Source organism: Engystomops pustulosus, chromosome 8, assembly GCF_040894005.1.
Source record: "Engystomops pustulosus chromosome 8, aEngPut4.maternal, whole genome shotgun sequence".
Classification (NCBI taxonomy): domain Eukaryota; kingdom Metazoa; phylum Chordata; class Amphibia; order Anura; family Leptodactylidae; genus Engystomops; species Engystomops pustulosus.
Window position 1 is genome coordinate 122,168,646 of NC_092418.1, and position 15,101 is coordinate 122,183,746.

The 15,101-nt window shown below is 43.8% G+C and overlaps 1 protein-coding gene and 1 pseudogene across 1 annotated transcript in view; one reads left to right on the plus strand and one right to left on the minus strand.

Moving 5' to 3' along the window:
• Positions 1-15,101, plus strand: part of LOC140076200 (uncharacterized) — a 215,350-nt gene that overhangs the window by 82,415 nt on the left and 117,834 nt on the right. The gene's annotated exons all lie outside the window — the stretch shown is intronic.
• Positions 1,725-15,101, minus strand: part of LOC140075552 (uncharacterized) — a 30,205-nt pseudogene continuing 16,828 nt past the window's right edge.

The following is a 15,101-nucleotide window of genomic DNA, read 5'->3' on the forward strand; positions in this document are numbered from 1 at the left end:
GTATGTCGCCATGCCACTCTCTAGCCTGCCGCTGCTGCCGCTGCCTCTGCATGCCGTCCCCTATAGTGTCAGGGTCAATTATTGGATGTTTTAGATGCTATCTAGCCTCATTCTGTCACTCTGTCATGGCCATGCTGTTGCCCATAATTTTGGCATAATGGTGCGATTAAGCAGCCTCAGAGGCATCCATGCATGCTGCCCCTGCTGTTTCCTGTCCATTTCCGTGGTGTTTCCATCCTTTTCTGAGGTTCCCAGGTGTTCGGCCAAGCTTCCCTGTGCAGAGCCTTGGTCCCCTTGAAAAATGCTCGAGTCTCCCATTGACTTCAATGGGGCTCGTTATTCGAGACGAGCACTCGAGCATCGGGAAAAGTTCGTCTCGAATAACGAGTACCCGAGCATTTTAGTGCTCGCTCATCTCTAATCCCCACCAAAAATATTAGAAAAAGTATTGAATGGAAAAATAGTAAATTCGGAGGTCCACTCATCCATCCCATATATTCCACTCTAGCTTATTATGTACCGCAGGGGATTTATGGCATACATAGACTATCCAGGCCCAGTTTTAGCCAAGTCATATAAAGAGAAATGTGCAACCCCTAAGTATTTGGTACAATAAAGAAGTTCTGCTCTTGAAGTTCTGAACGCCTGGACTTCTGGCTGCGGGCACCAAACCCCTGGAGGGATTAGTGTGGATTGCTGTCCTCTTTCTTGATTCTCTCAATGTATGCTGACCCCACTGTGACTGGACACAATAGACATCTATGGGGACTGATAACATTTTTGGGTGGATTTCGGTCCCCATTATTTTTAGTATGCATTGGTCCCATAGGGCTCATGTACTTGTATTAATGCAGGAGGGGTGTGTGCTCCATGGAAAGCAGCCATTATATGGGACATATCCTATATCAGTGATGGGGAACCTTTTAGACATCGAGTGCCCAAACTACAACCAAAACCCACATATTTTTCACAAAGTGCAAATGCAACAATTTAGGCAGTTTCTTATTACTCCTTATTCTGTCACAGGTTTAACTTGCAAAGGTACCTGAGGACACCAATACAGTAGAAAGAAGGAGTAGAAGTTTTGGATCATTGTATTTCCTTCCAAGGTCCTGGGACTGCAAGAGGCCTCGAGTCATGTCTGGCAAACTCTGTTCTTGGGTGATTGTGCGGGTGCCCATAGTGAAGGCTCTAAGTGCCACCTCTGGCACCAGTGCCATAGGTTCGCCACCAATGTCCTATATCATGTAGAGCAGCCGCCCAGTTCATGGCCATGGTGTGGTGAGACAGCGTATGCAGATGCTATAGACCTCTATGGGGCTGAGATCCGATCAAGGGCCCCCATATGTTTAGTCACCATAGGCTTTAGTTATACAGGGGAAAATTTATCAAACACCTGTATATGATAAAACATCAGCTGATCCTTTATCCGAGCTCCTCCACATTTTTCTCTCTTTTCTAACTGTGTTATATAATTGTACAAGTTCTTTAATTCAATCTGAAGTTTATTGGTTAATTTATTTCATACAACTCAACATCAAACTCAATTACAATTGCAGATGTTCAAAAAGAACAAGACTTCTCCCCTTGTGGCTCCTCTAATATGTAAAAAGTTTTTCATCAAAGTGAAATGTTTGTCACATTTTTAACATCAAGCTGCCTTTTTCCTGTGTGAGAGACGTGTTTAGAGATGGGATTTCATTGTAAAACATTTGTCACATTGTTTACACAAACCGCTTCTCCCCTGTGTGAGTTCTCTCATGTTTAACAAGATCTGATTTCTGACTAAAACATTTGCCACATTCTGAACATGAAAATGCCTTCCCCCCTGTGTGAATTTTCTCATGCTTAATAAGGTTACATTTTTTAATAAATAATTTGCCACATTCTGAACATGAAAATGGCTTCTACCCTGCGTGAATTCTTTTATGTCCAACAAGATTTGATTTACGAGCAAAACACTTGTAACATTCTGAACATGAAAACGGCTTCTTTCTGATGGAGTTTAATAACCTCATTTGCAAATATTTACTAGGAAAAATGCTCCAGTGTGATTCTCTACTGATTCCACATCCTGAACCATAGAAAATGCAAATCCATGCAGACAAGGCGTCTCCAATGACCATGTGACTGCCCTGTCCTGGAAATGACTTCATGGAGCAGAAGAATATCATACAATAAAGTGTTATTCATGTCCTTTCAAATATAGAGATTCTTTAAAATCATTTTACTATGAATTTTTTAAAATTTTCTTTCCGGTCAAATTCAGTTTTGGTGATAAAAAAAAACTTTTATTGGTAAAATTTGTATTTCTAGTGCTGCCTTTTTATAACTATGTTATATAGGCAGTCCCGGGTTACATACAAGATAGGGTCTAAAGGTTTGTTCTTAAGTTGAATTTGTATGTAATTCGGAAATGTATACTTTATCATTATAACCCCCAGGCAAATTTTTTTTGGTCTCTGTGACAATTGGATTTTAAAAATGTTGGATTTTCATTAGAACCAGGATTAACACTAAAGCTTCATTATAGACACCAGTGATAACTGTTACAGCTGTTTATTGTAGCCTAGGGCTAAAGTACAGTAAATTAAATCCAGAGGTCCGTTTGTAACTAGGGGTCGTATGTAAGTCAGGTGTTCTTAAGTAGGCGACCGCCTGTACAGTCAAATACATACCATAATTTACATTGCCAACATTTATACTTCAACATAATTGTAAAAGTATGACATTTTTATTCCTCAATATATTTGTCATATATTTTACTCTTAAACAATGGCAAAAAGCCAAAACCTTGGGCTCCTTTTCCAAGTTTACATCATCTAAAATAAACCATTGTCACTCTCTATAAGCAAAAATACATTTGTACATCTTACAACCTAAATTCCGGGGACTGATCACATTAATTATCTTCAAATATCAAATGTCTTTGGCGTCTTAAGATTTCAAGATTACATCTAATGCCCTAAAATTCAAGGAATATTTTTGTTCCGAATTTTTCAAACATATATTTCTCTATAAACTATAGTTTGGAAATGTTGTCGCATTCAGACTACTTAGATATGTTTTCAAATTAATGAAAAGGGTTACATGCGTACAAGGCCTTAATGAAATAATGGAAGCTGAGCCATATTGTTTGACTTTGTGCTGGAGCATAAAATAGATTCTGTAAAAAAATAAAGAAAGGCAGCGATAATAGAGACAGAAAGAAAGTAAAAATTACAAAATTGTAAATTCCACCTCCATTTTGTTTCTACCCCTGTAAAAACCTAAAGAGTTTTTTTCTCGTGCATTGAGGGGTGTAGTTTCTATAATGGGGTAATTTATATGGTTTTACCAATATCAGGCCTCTTGAAAACTGACTATTCACTGAGGGGAGAATGTAGGGAGTACAGTCTGGTTAAAACTTAACCTTTATTCAATAGGTAATATTAAAAATTGTAATTCATGATAGGAAGATAGTGTGACCACAGTGTAAACCTAACACCATTGAGTATACAATGTAGGTGAAGTTTAAAAGCAGTGGACGACCCCAGACCGCAATAGTGCGATCACTGAGTTAGTCTGGGATCCACAATGTATACAGAGGAGGCTAAAAAATTGTGGATTATCGGGTAGTCTGAGTGGAAAGCCTATCTGTCCTAGAATATTTGCGTATCTGGACTCAGCGGCACAACTCCGATGTATATCGGAATATGATGCTGGACTTAGATAAGTTAAAGTAAAAAAGGAAAGCCCTATGATGCTAAACCTAGTTTTTACCTAATTACAGAATGGACTAAGTCCAGCATCATATTCTGGCAAATGTTCCACACTGGATGGGCTTATCTTCACTCTACCGTTAGACCTACCATCCCCACGGCTCTCTCCACTCATTTTAGGTTTATTCTATAGATCGGTACTCTTACCGAGTCTATTTACGTCTATAGGGTTTTACTACCCCATTATATTATTAATGAGGTCGTATGTATATAGTCTATTTCTTCACGGATCAGATCGCAACTATACAATACCCCATCGGGGATGCTAAGTGATAAGCATCCTTTTATTCCCTCTTTAATTATACTTACCTCACATATCCGTGTCCTATACATATCGAGGAGTGGCCTATTCCATTGTTTATCTTCGCCCGCACCTCATCCAATGCCTGTGACCCGCGTCACAATCGGGCGGTCCTCTGGGCGTGCCGAGGACGTGTGGTCACATGACCGGAGGCCCGATGACGTACGGTCACATGACCGGAAGTCTGTTCCGGCCTCCGTTTCTTCATTGGATACCATCTCTCAACGCGAACGGGGCGGGCCCAGTGCGGAGGGGTATGTCACCCAGGCCCGTTCCCATTGGCTAAGGGCTACCCCGTCAGGACATTGGAGGGCGTGGCGTAAATTTTAAATACCCGGCGCTCTCCGCGGGCGGCAGCCGCTACCATCAATGCGGGGAGACGCTGAATCAGTGTTTAGACAGACAAAATGAATATCTAAGTCTAGTCTATTAATGTAATACATCATGATCCCTGATGAATGGAATCAGGAAACGCGTCGGATCAAATGAATCAGCAATAGGAGAGCTAGTGGGGGATAGTCAATACATCGGAGTTGTGCCGCTGAGTCCAGATACGCAAATATTCTAGGACAGATAGGCTTTCCACTCAGACTACCCGATAATCCACAATTTTTTAGCCTCCTCTGTATACATTGTGGATCCCAGACTAACTCAGTGATCGCACTATTGCGGTCTGGGGTCGTCCACTGCTTTTAAACTTCACCTACTTTGTACACTCAATGGTGTTAGGTTTACACTGTGGTCACACTATCTTCCTATCATGAATTACAATTTTTAATATTACCTATTGAATAAAGGTTAAGTTTTAACCAGACTGTACTCCCTACATTCTCCCCTCAGTGAATAGTACTTTACAACAGGGAGGTTAACAACCATTTATCCAGAATCAGTGAAAACGTTTTGATAGTATCACTCACTTTAGCTATTACAGGGAATGGCGGGGTTTGTATTTGCAGATCCCTGTACAGATAATTGGACAAGCGAAGCCCAGAGTGTGTTTTCTGAGGGTGAACTCCCCCTGTCAGGACAATCAGTCTCCATCAAAACAGCTTTCAGTTCCCTCACCAGGACCTATAAAGAATACACCAGATCCTGGTGGGAAATTCAGAGCCTCGAAAACTATTTAAAAAATAAGATCGTCCCTAGAGGTCTGAGGATTCCCATTACCCCCTCCCCACGCTTAAAGACACCTAATATTAAAACCAGGTGGGAAGAGGAGATTACAGCGTGTTCCTTACGGCTGATGAATATACTCCTAGAGGAGGAGAAGGTCTCGTTTAAACATACTAGTGAATTACTTCAGAGCGATATTGCCACAGTTAGATCTCTAAAGGACACTGTGGGTTTTGACAAAAAAGACAAAACTCTGCAGCAGACAATTGAGAAATTCACTAGCCAGATTAAGGAACGCAAACATTTTCAGTTCCAGCGCGACCTCCAGGAGTTTAAAGATAAAAAGACGTATGATTTTCTAACACACTTGCACACGACCCAAACTCCACAAGGCCATACCCCGGATCAGTCAACCTCGGAGAGTGACACTACTGATTCAGAACATCCCAACACCTCACAATCACCAAGGGGTGCTAGGGACAGTCAGAGAGGAGGTAGACGGGGAAGACCAAGAGGAAGGGGAAACATCAATAGGGGTGCTCGGGGTGGTTTTTTATCCAACAACCCACCGATCTCAGGCTACCTATTGCGAGGGGACCAATACACTACGGGCAAAAAGTAGTCTCACACAGGACCACAGACAACCGCATCATCAACTTAACTTCGTATCAGTTAGATGAGGCAGAGATGAATCTCCTTAGTAGAGGGTTGTCGTTCGTCCCGTCTGTTCGTTTTGACTCCTTCACGTGGGTCAAGGATGTCCACCTATTTGCCAGGAGGCTCAAATGGAACAAGTTTTTTAAGTGTAACAACCGTAAAAGGTGTCTTGAATTGGGGATTAGCGAATTTGATCTTGGAGACATGGATGTCATGATGGACCTATTACAGGAATCAGAGAGGGAACCGGGAATGGGACCATTTACTACCCTGAAAGAGAAGAGTACTAAGTTCCCAGCGGTCGAGTCCACGCATGTTGATCTATTCGTGGACTTGGTCACTGAGGAACTTAGACAACTAGACAGTGGCATACACGACCCCTTTAATAACCTTAGCTCCGAGGAAAGAACAGCCCTTATTAAGTTGGAAAGGAATGACCAAATAGTGGTCAAACCCTCGGATAAAGGGGGGAACATCGTCCTACTAGAGCGGACAGAATACATTAAAATGTGTGAATCCATACTGTCGGATAGTGAGGGCTATCGTTGCCTCCCATGCAACCCCATGGAAAAATTCTCCAAGGAACTGAAAATCCTCCTGAAGGGTGCACTAGAGGACCACCTCATTAGTGAACAAGAGTATAAATTTCTGTTCCCAAAATTTCCAACAATGGCCACATTTTACAGCCTCCCTAAGGTACATAAGGGTTACCCTCCTCTCAAGGGAAGGCCCATTGTGTCTGGGATCAACAGCTTAACCCAGAACATCAGCCTATATGTGGACCAAATACTCAGACCTTTTGTCACCAGCCTCCCATCCTATGTGCGTGACACGATGGATGTCCTCAAACAAATTGAAGGAATTGTGCTGGACGAAAACACCTATCTTGCGAGTCTGGACGTAGAGGCCCTCTACTCCTCTATCCCCCATATGAAGGGATGTGAGGCAGTAGGGGCCTTCCTAGGCACAAGAGGCACACAATTTGGTAGACATAACCGATTTGTGTTAGACCTGATGAGATTCATTCTGGAAAGAAATGTATTCCTCTTTGAGAGCAGGATCCTCCACCAGCTGAGGGGTACAGCTATGGGGAGCCCAATGGCCCCTAGCTACGCTAATCTATACCTCGGCTGGTGGGAGGATCGCATCGTCTTCTCGGAGGAAAATGCCAGATGGATATCCTCTATATCCATCTGGCTCCGATATATAGACGATGTGCTTATCCTGTGGACCTCTACCCCAACAGACTTTCATGATTTCGTACAGGCACTTAACATCAATGACCTGGGCCTCAAATTTACCAGCGAAATCCAGGAAAAATCCATCTCTTTCCTGGATGTTCGAATCACCAAGTCGACGGAGGGCCAACTCAGAACTCAGGTTCACAGGAAGGAAACTGCCACTAACAGTCTGTTGCGGTGGGAGAGCTGTCACCCGATACCCCTCAAGCGGGGCATACCTAAGGGGCAGTTCCTCAGACTGCGCCGCAACTGCAGCCATACGGAGGACTTTCTGACCCAATCGAGAGACCTTACAGATAGATTTTTAGAGAGAGGTTTTCCTAAAAAAATCATTAGGAAAGCCTTCCAGAATGCACTATCCTCCAGAAGAGAGGACCTGCTAGTGCCTCGAATCAGAGAGGAGAATAAGACCTTATGAGTGATTGGCACCTTTGACACCAAAGCAGAAACAGTCAAGCAGATCCTGAATAAATACTGGCGTATTCTGAGACAGGACCCGGATCTGAAAGACTGCTTGCAACCTTACCCCTCTATTACCTATAGGAGAGGGAAAAACCTACGGGACAGACTGGTGCATAGCCATCTTGAACCGACTCGAGGGGCAAATACATGGCTTTCGCCGCGGACCGGCACCTTCAAATGTGGAGACTGCAACGTCTGCACACTGGTCCTTGGACATTCTCCATTAGGGACTACTCCAACTGTCGTACCGAAGGAGTCGTATATATGCTTACATGCCCGTGCCCGCTCAACTACGTAGGCAAAACCCACCGTCCGGTTAAAATCAGGATACAGGAACATATGGGTGACATTAGAAACCACCGGGAGACCACAGTAGCTAGACACTTTGCAAATGAACACAGCAGTAACCCTAAGTGTTTACGCTTTCAGGTCATCGAGAAGGTTAGACCACCCAAACGGGGAGGCAATTGGGACAGGCTGATCTGTCAAAAGGAGACTCGATGGATTTACACCCTTAGGACCATTGAGCCAGACGGTCTCAATGAGAGCCTGTCCTTCACTAGCTTCCTATAACTCTTTGAGTTACCCTAGGCTGCCCCTATTATGATGCATTCTGTAATTAGGTAAAAACTAGGTTTAGCATCATAGGGCTTTCCTTTTTTACTTTAACTTATATAAGTCCAGCATCATATTCTGGCAAATGTTCCACACTGGATGGGCTTATCTTCACTCTACCGTTAGACCTACCATCCCCACGGCTCTCTCCACTCATTTTAGGTTTATTCTATAGATCGGTACTCTTACCGAGTCTATTTACGTCTATAGGGCTTTACTACCCCATTATATTATTAATGAGGTCGTATGTATATAGTCTATTTCTTCACGGATCAGATCGCAACTATACAATACCCCATCGGGGATGCTAAGTGATAAGCATCCTTTTATTCCCTCTTTAATTATACTTACCTCACATATCCGTGTCCTATACATATCGAGGAGTGGCCTATTCCATTGTTTATCTTCGCCCGCACCTCATCCAATGCCTGTGACCCGCGTCACAATCGGGCGGTCCTCTGGGCGTGCCAAAGACGTGTGGTCACATGACCGGAGGCCCGATGACGTACGGTCACATGACCGGAAGTCTGTTCCGGCCTCCGTTTCTTCATTGGATACCATCTCTCAACGCGAACGGGGCGGGCCCAGTGCGGAGGGGTATGTCACCCAGGCCCGTTCCCATTGGCTAAGGGCTACCCCGTCAGGACATTGGAGGGCGTGGCGTAAATTTTAAATACCCGGCGCTCTCCGCGGGCGGCAGCCGCTACCATCAATGCGGGGAGACGCTGAATCAGTGTTTAGACAGACAAAATGAATATCTAAGTCTAGTCTATTAATGTAATACATCATGATCCCTGATGAATGGAATCAGGAAACGCGTCGGATCAAATGAATCAGCAATAGGAGAGCTAGTGGGGGATAGTCAATACATCGGAGTTGTGCCGCTGAGTCCAGATACGCAAATATTCTAGGACAGATAGGCTTTCCACTCAGACTACCCGATAATCCACAATTTTTTAGCCTCCTCTGTATACATTGTGGATCCCAGACTAACTCAGTGATCGCACTATTGCGGTCTGGGGTCGTCCACTGCTTTTAAACTTCACCTACTTTGTACACTCAATGGTGTTAGGTTTACACTATCTTCCTATCATGAATTACAATTTTTAATATTACCTATTGAATAAAGGTTAAGTTTTAACCAGACTGTACTCCCTACATTCTCCCCTCAGTGAATAGTACTTTACAACAGGGAGGTTAACAACCATTTATCCAGAATCAGTGAAAACCTCTTGAAAACTGAAAAGGTTTTGGTGATTTTCATAAAAATGTGAAAAATTGCACCCACAATTCTAAGCCCCCATACCAACCTAGAAAAATAAAAGAATGAATAAAAAGCCATGCCAACATAATGCGGACATTCGGAAAATGTTATTTCTAAAGTTATTTGGGTCCTATGACTATCTACTTGAAAAGTAAAGAATTTAGAACTTTGAATATTTAGAATATTTCAAAATTTTTTGACAAATTTCAATGTTTTTCATAATTAAACATAAAAGATATGATCCAAATGTTTCCACTAATTTGAAGTACAATGTGTGACGAGAAAACAATTTCAAAATAACTGCATTTGAAAGTTATAACCACTTATACTGACACAGGGCAGATTTTAAAAATCGGACTTGGTACGGAAGCCCCAGAGTGGTTTGGTCCTCAAAGGAAACCTACCTCTACGGATCTATTAAGGTAGATGTGGTGATAGGTGCATGTAACGTACGCATGGATAGCCCTTTTAGAGCTAATCTTTTACTCCCCTCTATCATTTCTAATCTTTAATCAGGGGAATATGATTATTTTTTTTAAGAGGCTACTGGGGCATGGAGTAGCTGGATAAAAGATACAGGGCTTGTGCTCCAGATATTTTGACCTAGCGATGCCCCTGGCTCTGACACATCATAAATATGGCGCAGAAAATGACTGTACCCCTACACCTGTACATGACTGAACCCCTACACCTGTACATGTCTGTACTCTTACACCTGTACATGACTGCACCCCTACACCTGTACATGACTGCACCCCTACACCTGTACATGACTGCACCCTTACACCTGTACATGACTGCACCCCTACACCTGTACATGACTGTACCCCTACACCTGTACATGACTGCACCCTTACACCTGTACATGACTGCACCCCTACATGACTGTACCCCTACACCTGTACATGACTGCACCCCTACAGCTATACATGACTGCACCCCTACACCTGTACATGACTGCACCCCTATATCTGTACATGACTGCACCCCTACACCTTTACATGACTGCACCCCTACACCTGTACATGACTGTACCCCTACACGTGTATATGACTACACCCCTACACCTGTACATGACTGTACCCCTACACCTGTACATGACTGTACCCCTACACCTGTACATGTCTGTACCCCTACACCTGTACATGACTGCACCCCTACAGCTGTACATGACTGTACCCCTACACCTGTACATGACTGAACCCCTACACCTGTACATGTCTGTACCCCTACACCTGTACATGACTGCACCCCTACACCTGTACATGACTGAACCTTTACACCTGTACGTGTCTGTACCCCTACACCTGTACATGACTGCACCCCTACACCTGTACATGACTGTACCCCTACACCTGTACATGACTGCACCCTTACACCTGTACATGACTGCACCCCTACACCTGTACATGACTGTACCCCTACACCTGTACATGACTGCACCCCTACAGCTGTACATGACTGCACCCCTACACCTGTACATGACTGCACCCCTATATCTGTACATGACTGCACCCCTACACCTGTACATGACTGTACCCCTACATTTCTGCACCTCTAAACTCTGCACCTTTTTATTTTTATGCAGTTGAGATGCATTTTTTACTGCAAACTGTGAATGAAAATCATACATTCAGTATAAAGCACAATTATCGACTTTTTAGAAGTGCCCACAATTTGGGCGCCGTTAGGGTATCCACCTCTTTTTCAAAATGTTTTGGCGCACAATTACAGCTGCAGAAAACTGGTGTAATGAGTTCTATTGGCTACAGATTTATGAAGCCAGGAGCACAGTCTTCACAAATCTGCCACTCCCTGTGGTCGCTCACTTTTCTTACACTGAGTGCACCAGTTTTTTCTGGTGAACTCAGTTTAACGGGTGAGCAACAGATTCATGTCAGACTTCTGTGTCACAATCCTTTTGCAAACACATCATAAATACAAGTGCAATCGCTATGAACTCCCGAGACCAGCTTTTAGCTGCAATAATTTTGCGCCAAAAATTGTACCGAATAGAGACGGAAATATCTCAGATTCACAAGCAGTGCCACAATTTTGCGCCCATAAATAGAACAAGTCATGAGTGTCAGATAAACACCAATATTGTGGAGGCACTACCGCTATTTTTCCGTTTGAAAGGCTATAAAAATGCCCCCTATTTTGTGGTAGTGGATATAGGCAGAAAGCAATGAAGGCTGTCAGTACTCACCATCCTGGGGGTCCTTGGCCCCAGCGTCATGTCCTCCTTCCCAGGCTCCCTCCTCCACACGTATCTGGACCTGCTCTCTCTCCATTCTGTGTCTCAGTCTCTCAGTCTAAGCTCCTCCAGTAAGATCTTCCACCAAGAAGTTCTCCTCATGTGAGTTGTGCTTGGGTTTCCTATGTCCCTTGGTCTGTCCCCTTTTGTCTCAACAACCTCCCCCATGTAAATGAAGGGTGTTGGTCCCACTTCCTTATCAGCCAGGCTGATTGTTTAAGAGTGTTTTGCTTTTAGTGTTCTCCTTTGTTATGGGTTTATTATCCCTTCCCACCAAAGAAAGGCCAGGATGTGTCTTTCTGATGAAACTAGATAACTTCATTTGCAAATCTTTACTTGGTGAAATGTCGCTCTGTGATTCCCTACTGATTCCACATCCTGAACAATAGGGAATGCAAATCCATGCAGACAGGACGACTCCAATGACCATGTGACTGCCCTGTCCTGGAAATGGCTGTGGGTGGTGTTATTTTTTTGTGACTTTTGATGAAGTTTTCAATGCTTTTATTTGTTAGGACAGTGCAACCTTTTGATCACTTTTTATTGAATTTTTCCATGTACAGAGCTGTGTGAGGGCTTATTTTCTACGTAAAAAATTGTACGTTATGAAATTGGCAAAAACACATTTTAATGGGGGGTGTGGTTAGGGAATGAGGCTGTGAGGAAGTCCCATGTGAGGAAGATCCATGTGGAGCGCCATTTAGCCTGAAGCCCAGAGTTCGCCAAGCCCGAGGACATTACCTGTCTGAGATGCCCGCAAGACGGGGAGGACGCACTGGTGGAGGGTCCAGGGCAGCGAGTGCGGCAGGTGCGCACCGCTCTCTGGATATAGGGAGAATGCTCTCCCCAGCAAGCAGACACGCTGTGCCGGCGTCCTGCAGTACAACACCGCCACCTACTGGTCGAATGGAACAACGCGGCAAGCTTTCAGCTGATCAACTGCAGACGCCGAGAGCAGCTGACTCCGGGGAAGCAACGGACGCCATGGGATGATCGGCTATTGAGGCGGGGGACATGGCTGTCGCAGCCCGGAGCAGGCAAGGAACCCCTACACCACTAGGAAGAGACCGGCATCACCCTGGGAATCGGGTAGCAGGTACTGGTGCAGGGGAGCCACAGCTGATGCTGATGGAGCAGAACAGGGGTCTACAACAGGACCACACTAGACTGACCCCCCGGGAATGTCTGGAGGCCCAGGGAGGGATGACATCAGGGGGTGATATGGGGGTCTTATTGCCTCAGAATGAAGGTGCTATGGAGCACAGGGACCAACTTGATGTGACTGCACAAGAGGGTCAGGCTCCCCACTCAGTGGATTTGCATGATCTAATGCAGTTAATCAGGGCCCTCCCCAGCAAAGGAGATCTAGATGTAATAGTAAAACATTTGGAGCAGTCCCAACGACAAGCACTGGACTTGGTTAAGCAAGATGTTGATTATTTAACTTCACGCTCCCTAGATGTCGAACATACTCTTAACTCCCTGTCCAGTAGAATGGAAAGCCTTGAAAATGACTTGGTAACATCACAACATCAAATGCAGGCCCTCACGCTACAGATTGATGATCAAGAAAATAGGGGTTGCAGGAACAATGTGAGGATTAAGGGAATTCCTGAAAATGAGATGCTGGAAGACCTTATGAGGAAAGTTACATCCATCCTCAATCAGCTTACAGGAAACCCTATAGAGAACACTTATGTCATAGATAGGGTACATAGGGTATTTCGGCCCGGAAGAGGCTCATGGGAAAACCCTAGAGACGTGCTGTGCCGGTTGCATTACTTTAGAGATAAAGAAAGAATTATCCAAGCTGCTTGGGCAAAAGGGATGATACAGTTTGAAGGGGCACAGATAAAAATTCTCCCAGATGTTTCTGCACGGACACTGTTTATGAGGAGGACCCTACAACCGGTCTTGATTAAAATCAGAGAAGCAGGTGGTACCTATAAATGAGGACACCCGTTACACCTGATAGTCAAGTTGCCCTCTGAGACATACGTGGTGAAACACCCTAGAGACCTGAGGGGGCTGTTCAGTCTCTTAGACACCCCACCAATTCCAATAGCAAACTGGCTCCAACCACAAGAACACTTATGGGACTTAAGTTTAAGAGAACGGAGACAGGGAAACGGGAGACATACGGTGGAGGAGAGGCCTGAAAGGGCACAGCAACCAGCTGGGACAGAGGGAGAAGGGACGGCTTTTCAGCCAGAAGACTTTCCAGACCTATCTGTAGCATACCCAAGAATGGCCTAAATGGCTAGGCTATATTGGCTGAATTATGTATAGAGTATGGAAGAAATAGTAATAGAAATAATAATAATAAGTATAATAGATAAGTTGTACAGCTTGCCCTGAAGGGGAAATATGGATGTGTACATGGGGTCTTTTTTTTTTTTTTCTCCCTTTTGTTACTTCTTCCTCCAAAGAGGAATAGATGGGTGGATGATGGGAGGGGGAAGATAGGGCTCTAACACGGGTATTAACATTTATATATAAAATATATGGAACACATAAGAACAGGGATTACAAAGTAGGGTAGGGGCGGGGAGACACAGCACTGGGGGCGAATTTTGATTTGTTTCACATCAACAAGGGAATGTCGTAAATACTTTAAGCACAATGAACACTCAGACACAATAAATATGCAAGTAATGGGGTTTGTGGGGAAAAGGGGATATAGGAGTATGAATATGTAAATTAAGTAGGGATGGCACTTTAATATGGACACCTGAATACATATAATTGAGTACGGTAATCACAGGAGGATAAAAGGGAGGAATGCACATATGGGTATAAAACGATAAGGTAAAATATACCCTTGTAAATATGTTCACTAATAGAAATGAAGTAGGGTGAAGAATGATATACCTGTTTTGTAGGGTGGAATGGGGAGGTCACCAATACTTCCTTCCAAGAGGAAGAGAAAGAAAGAGGGAAAATTGATTTACTCTAGGTGTTTCTTTTTTTTTTTTTTTTATTATTTATTTATTTGTTCTCCTTTTTTTCTTTCTACCCCTATTTTTGCATCAAGTCACCCCCATATCAGGGAATAAATATAAACCAGCAAATATGTAGATGAGGCATAATTCTCCCTGTAGTTGTCCGAAAAGGTTGGCGTGATTTCAATAAAATATACGTTTTTTTTTCTTATTTCATCAGGCCAGGGCGCAACACAGGCGCAGTTCTTGTAACCTCTCTTTTCACACCCACCCCCACCCCGGAACAAAGTAGGTAAAGAAAGAAACCTACGTAACCCGTGAAATCTGAGGGTTAGGGTACCTCAAATTTTTTTCTTTTCTTTTCTTAGGGTTTTGTGGGTTTTTTTTTTTTCTCTCTTCTTCTGGGCCCTGCCCCCCATTCCCCTTCCAAAGGAGGTGATGTGCCAGGCCTCAAGCCCCTCCTTTCTGATAGGCTCATTAAATGTCAA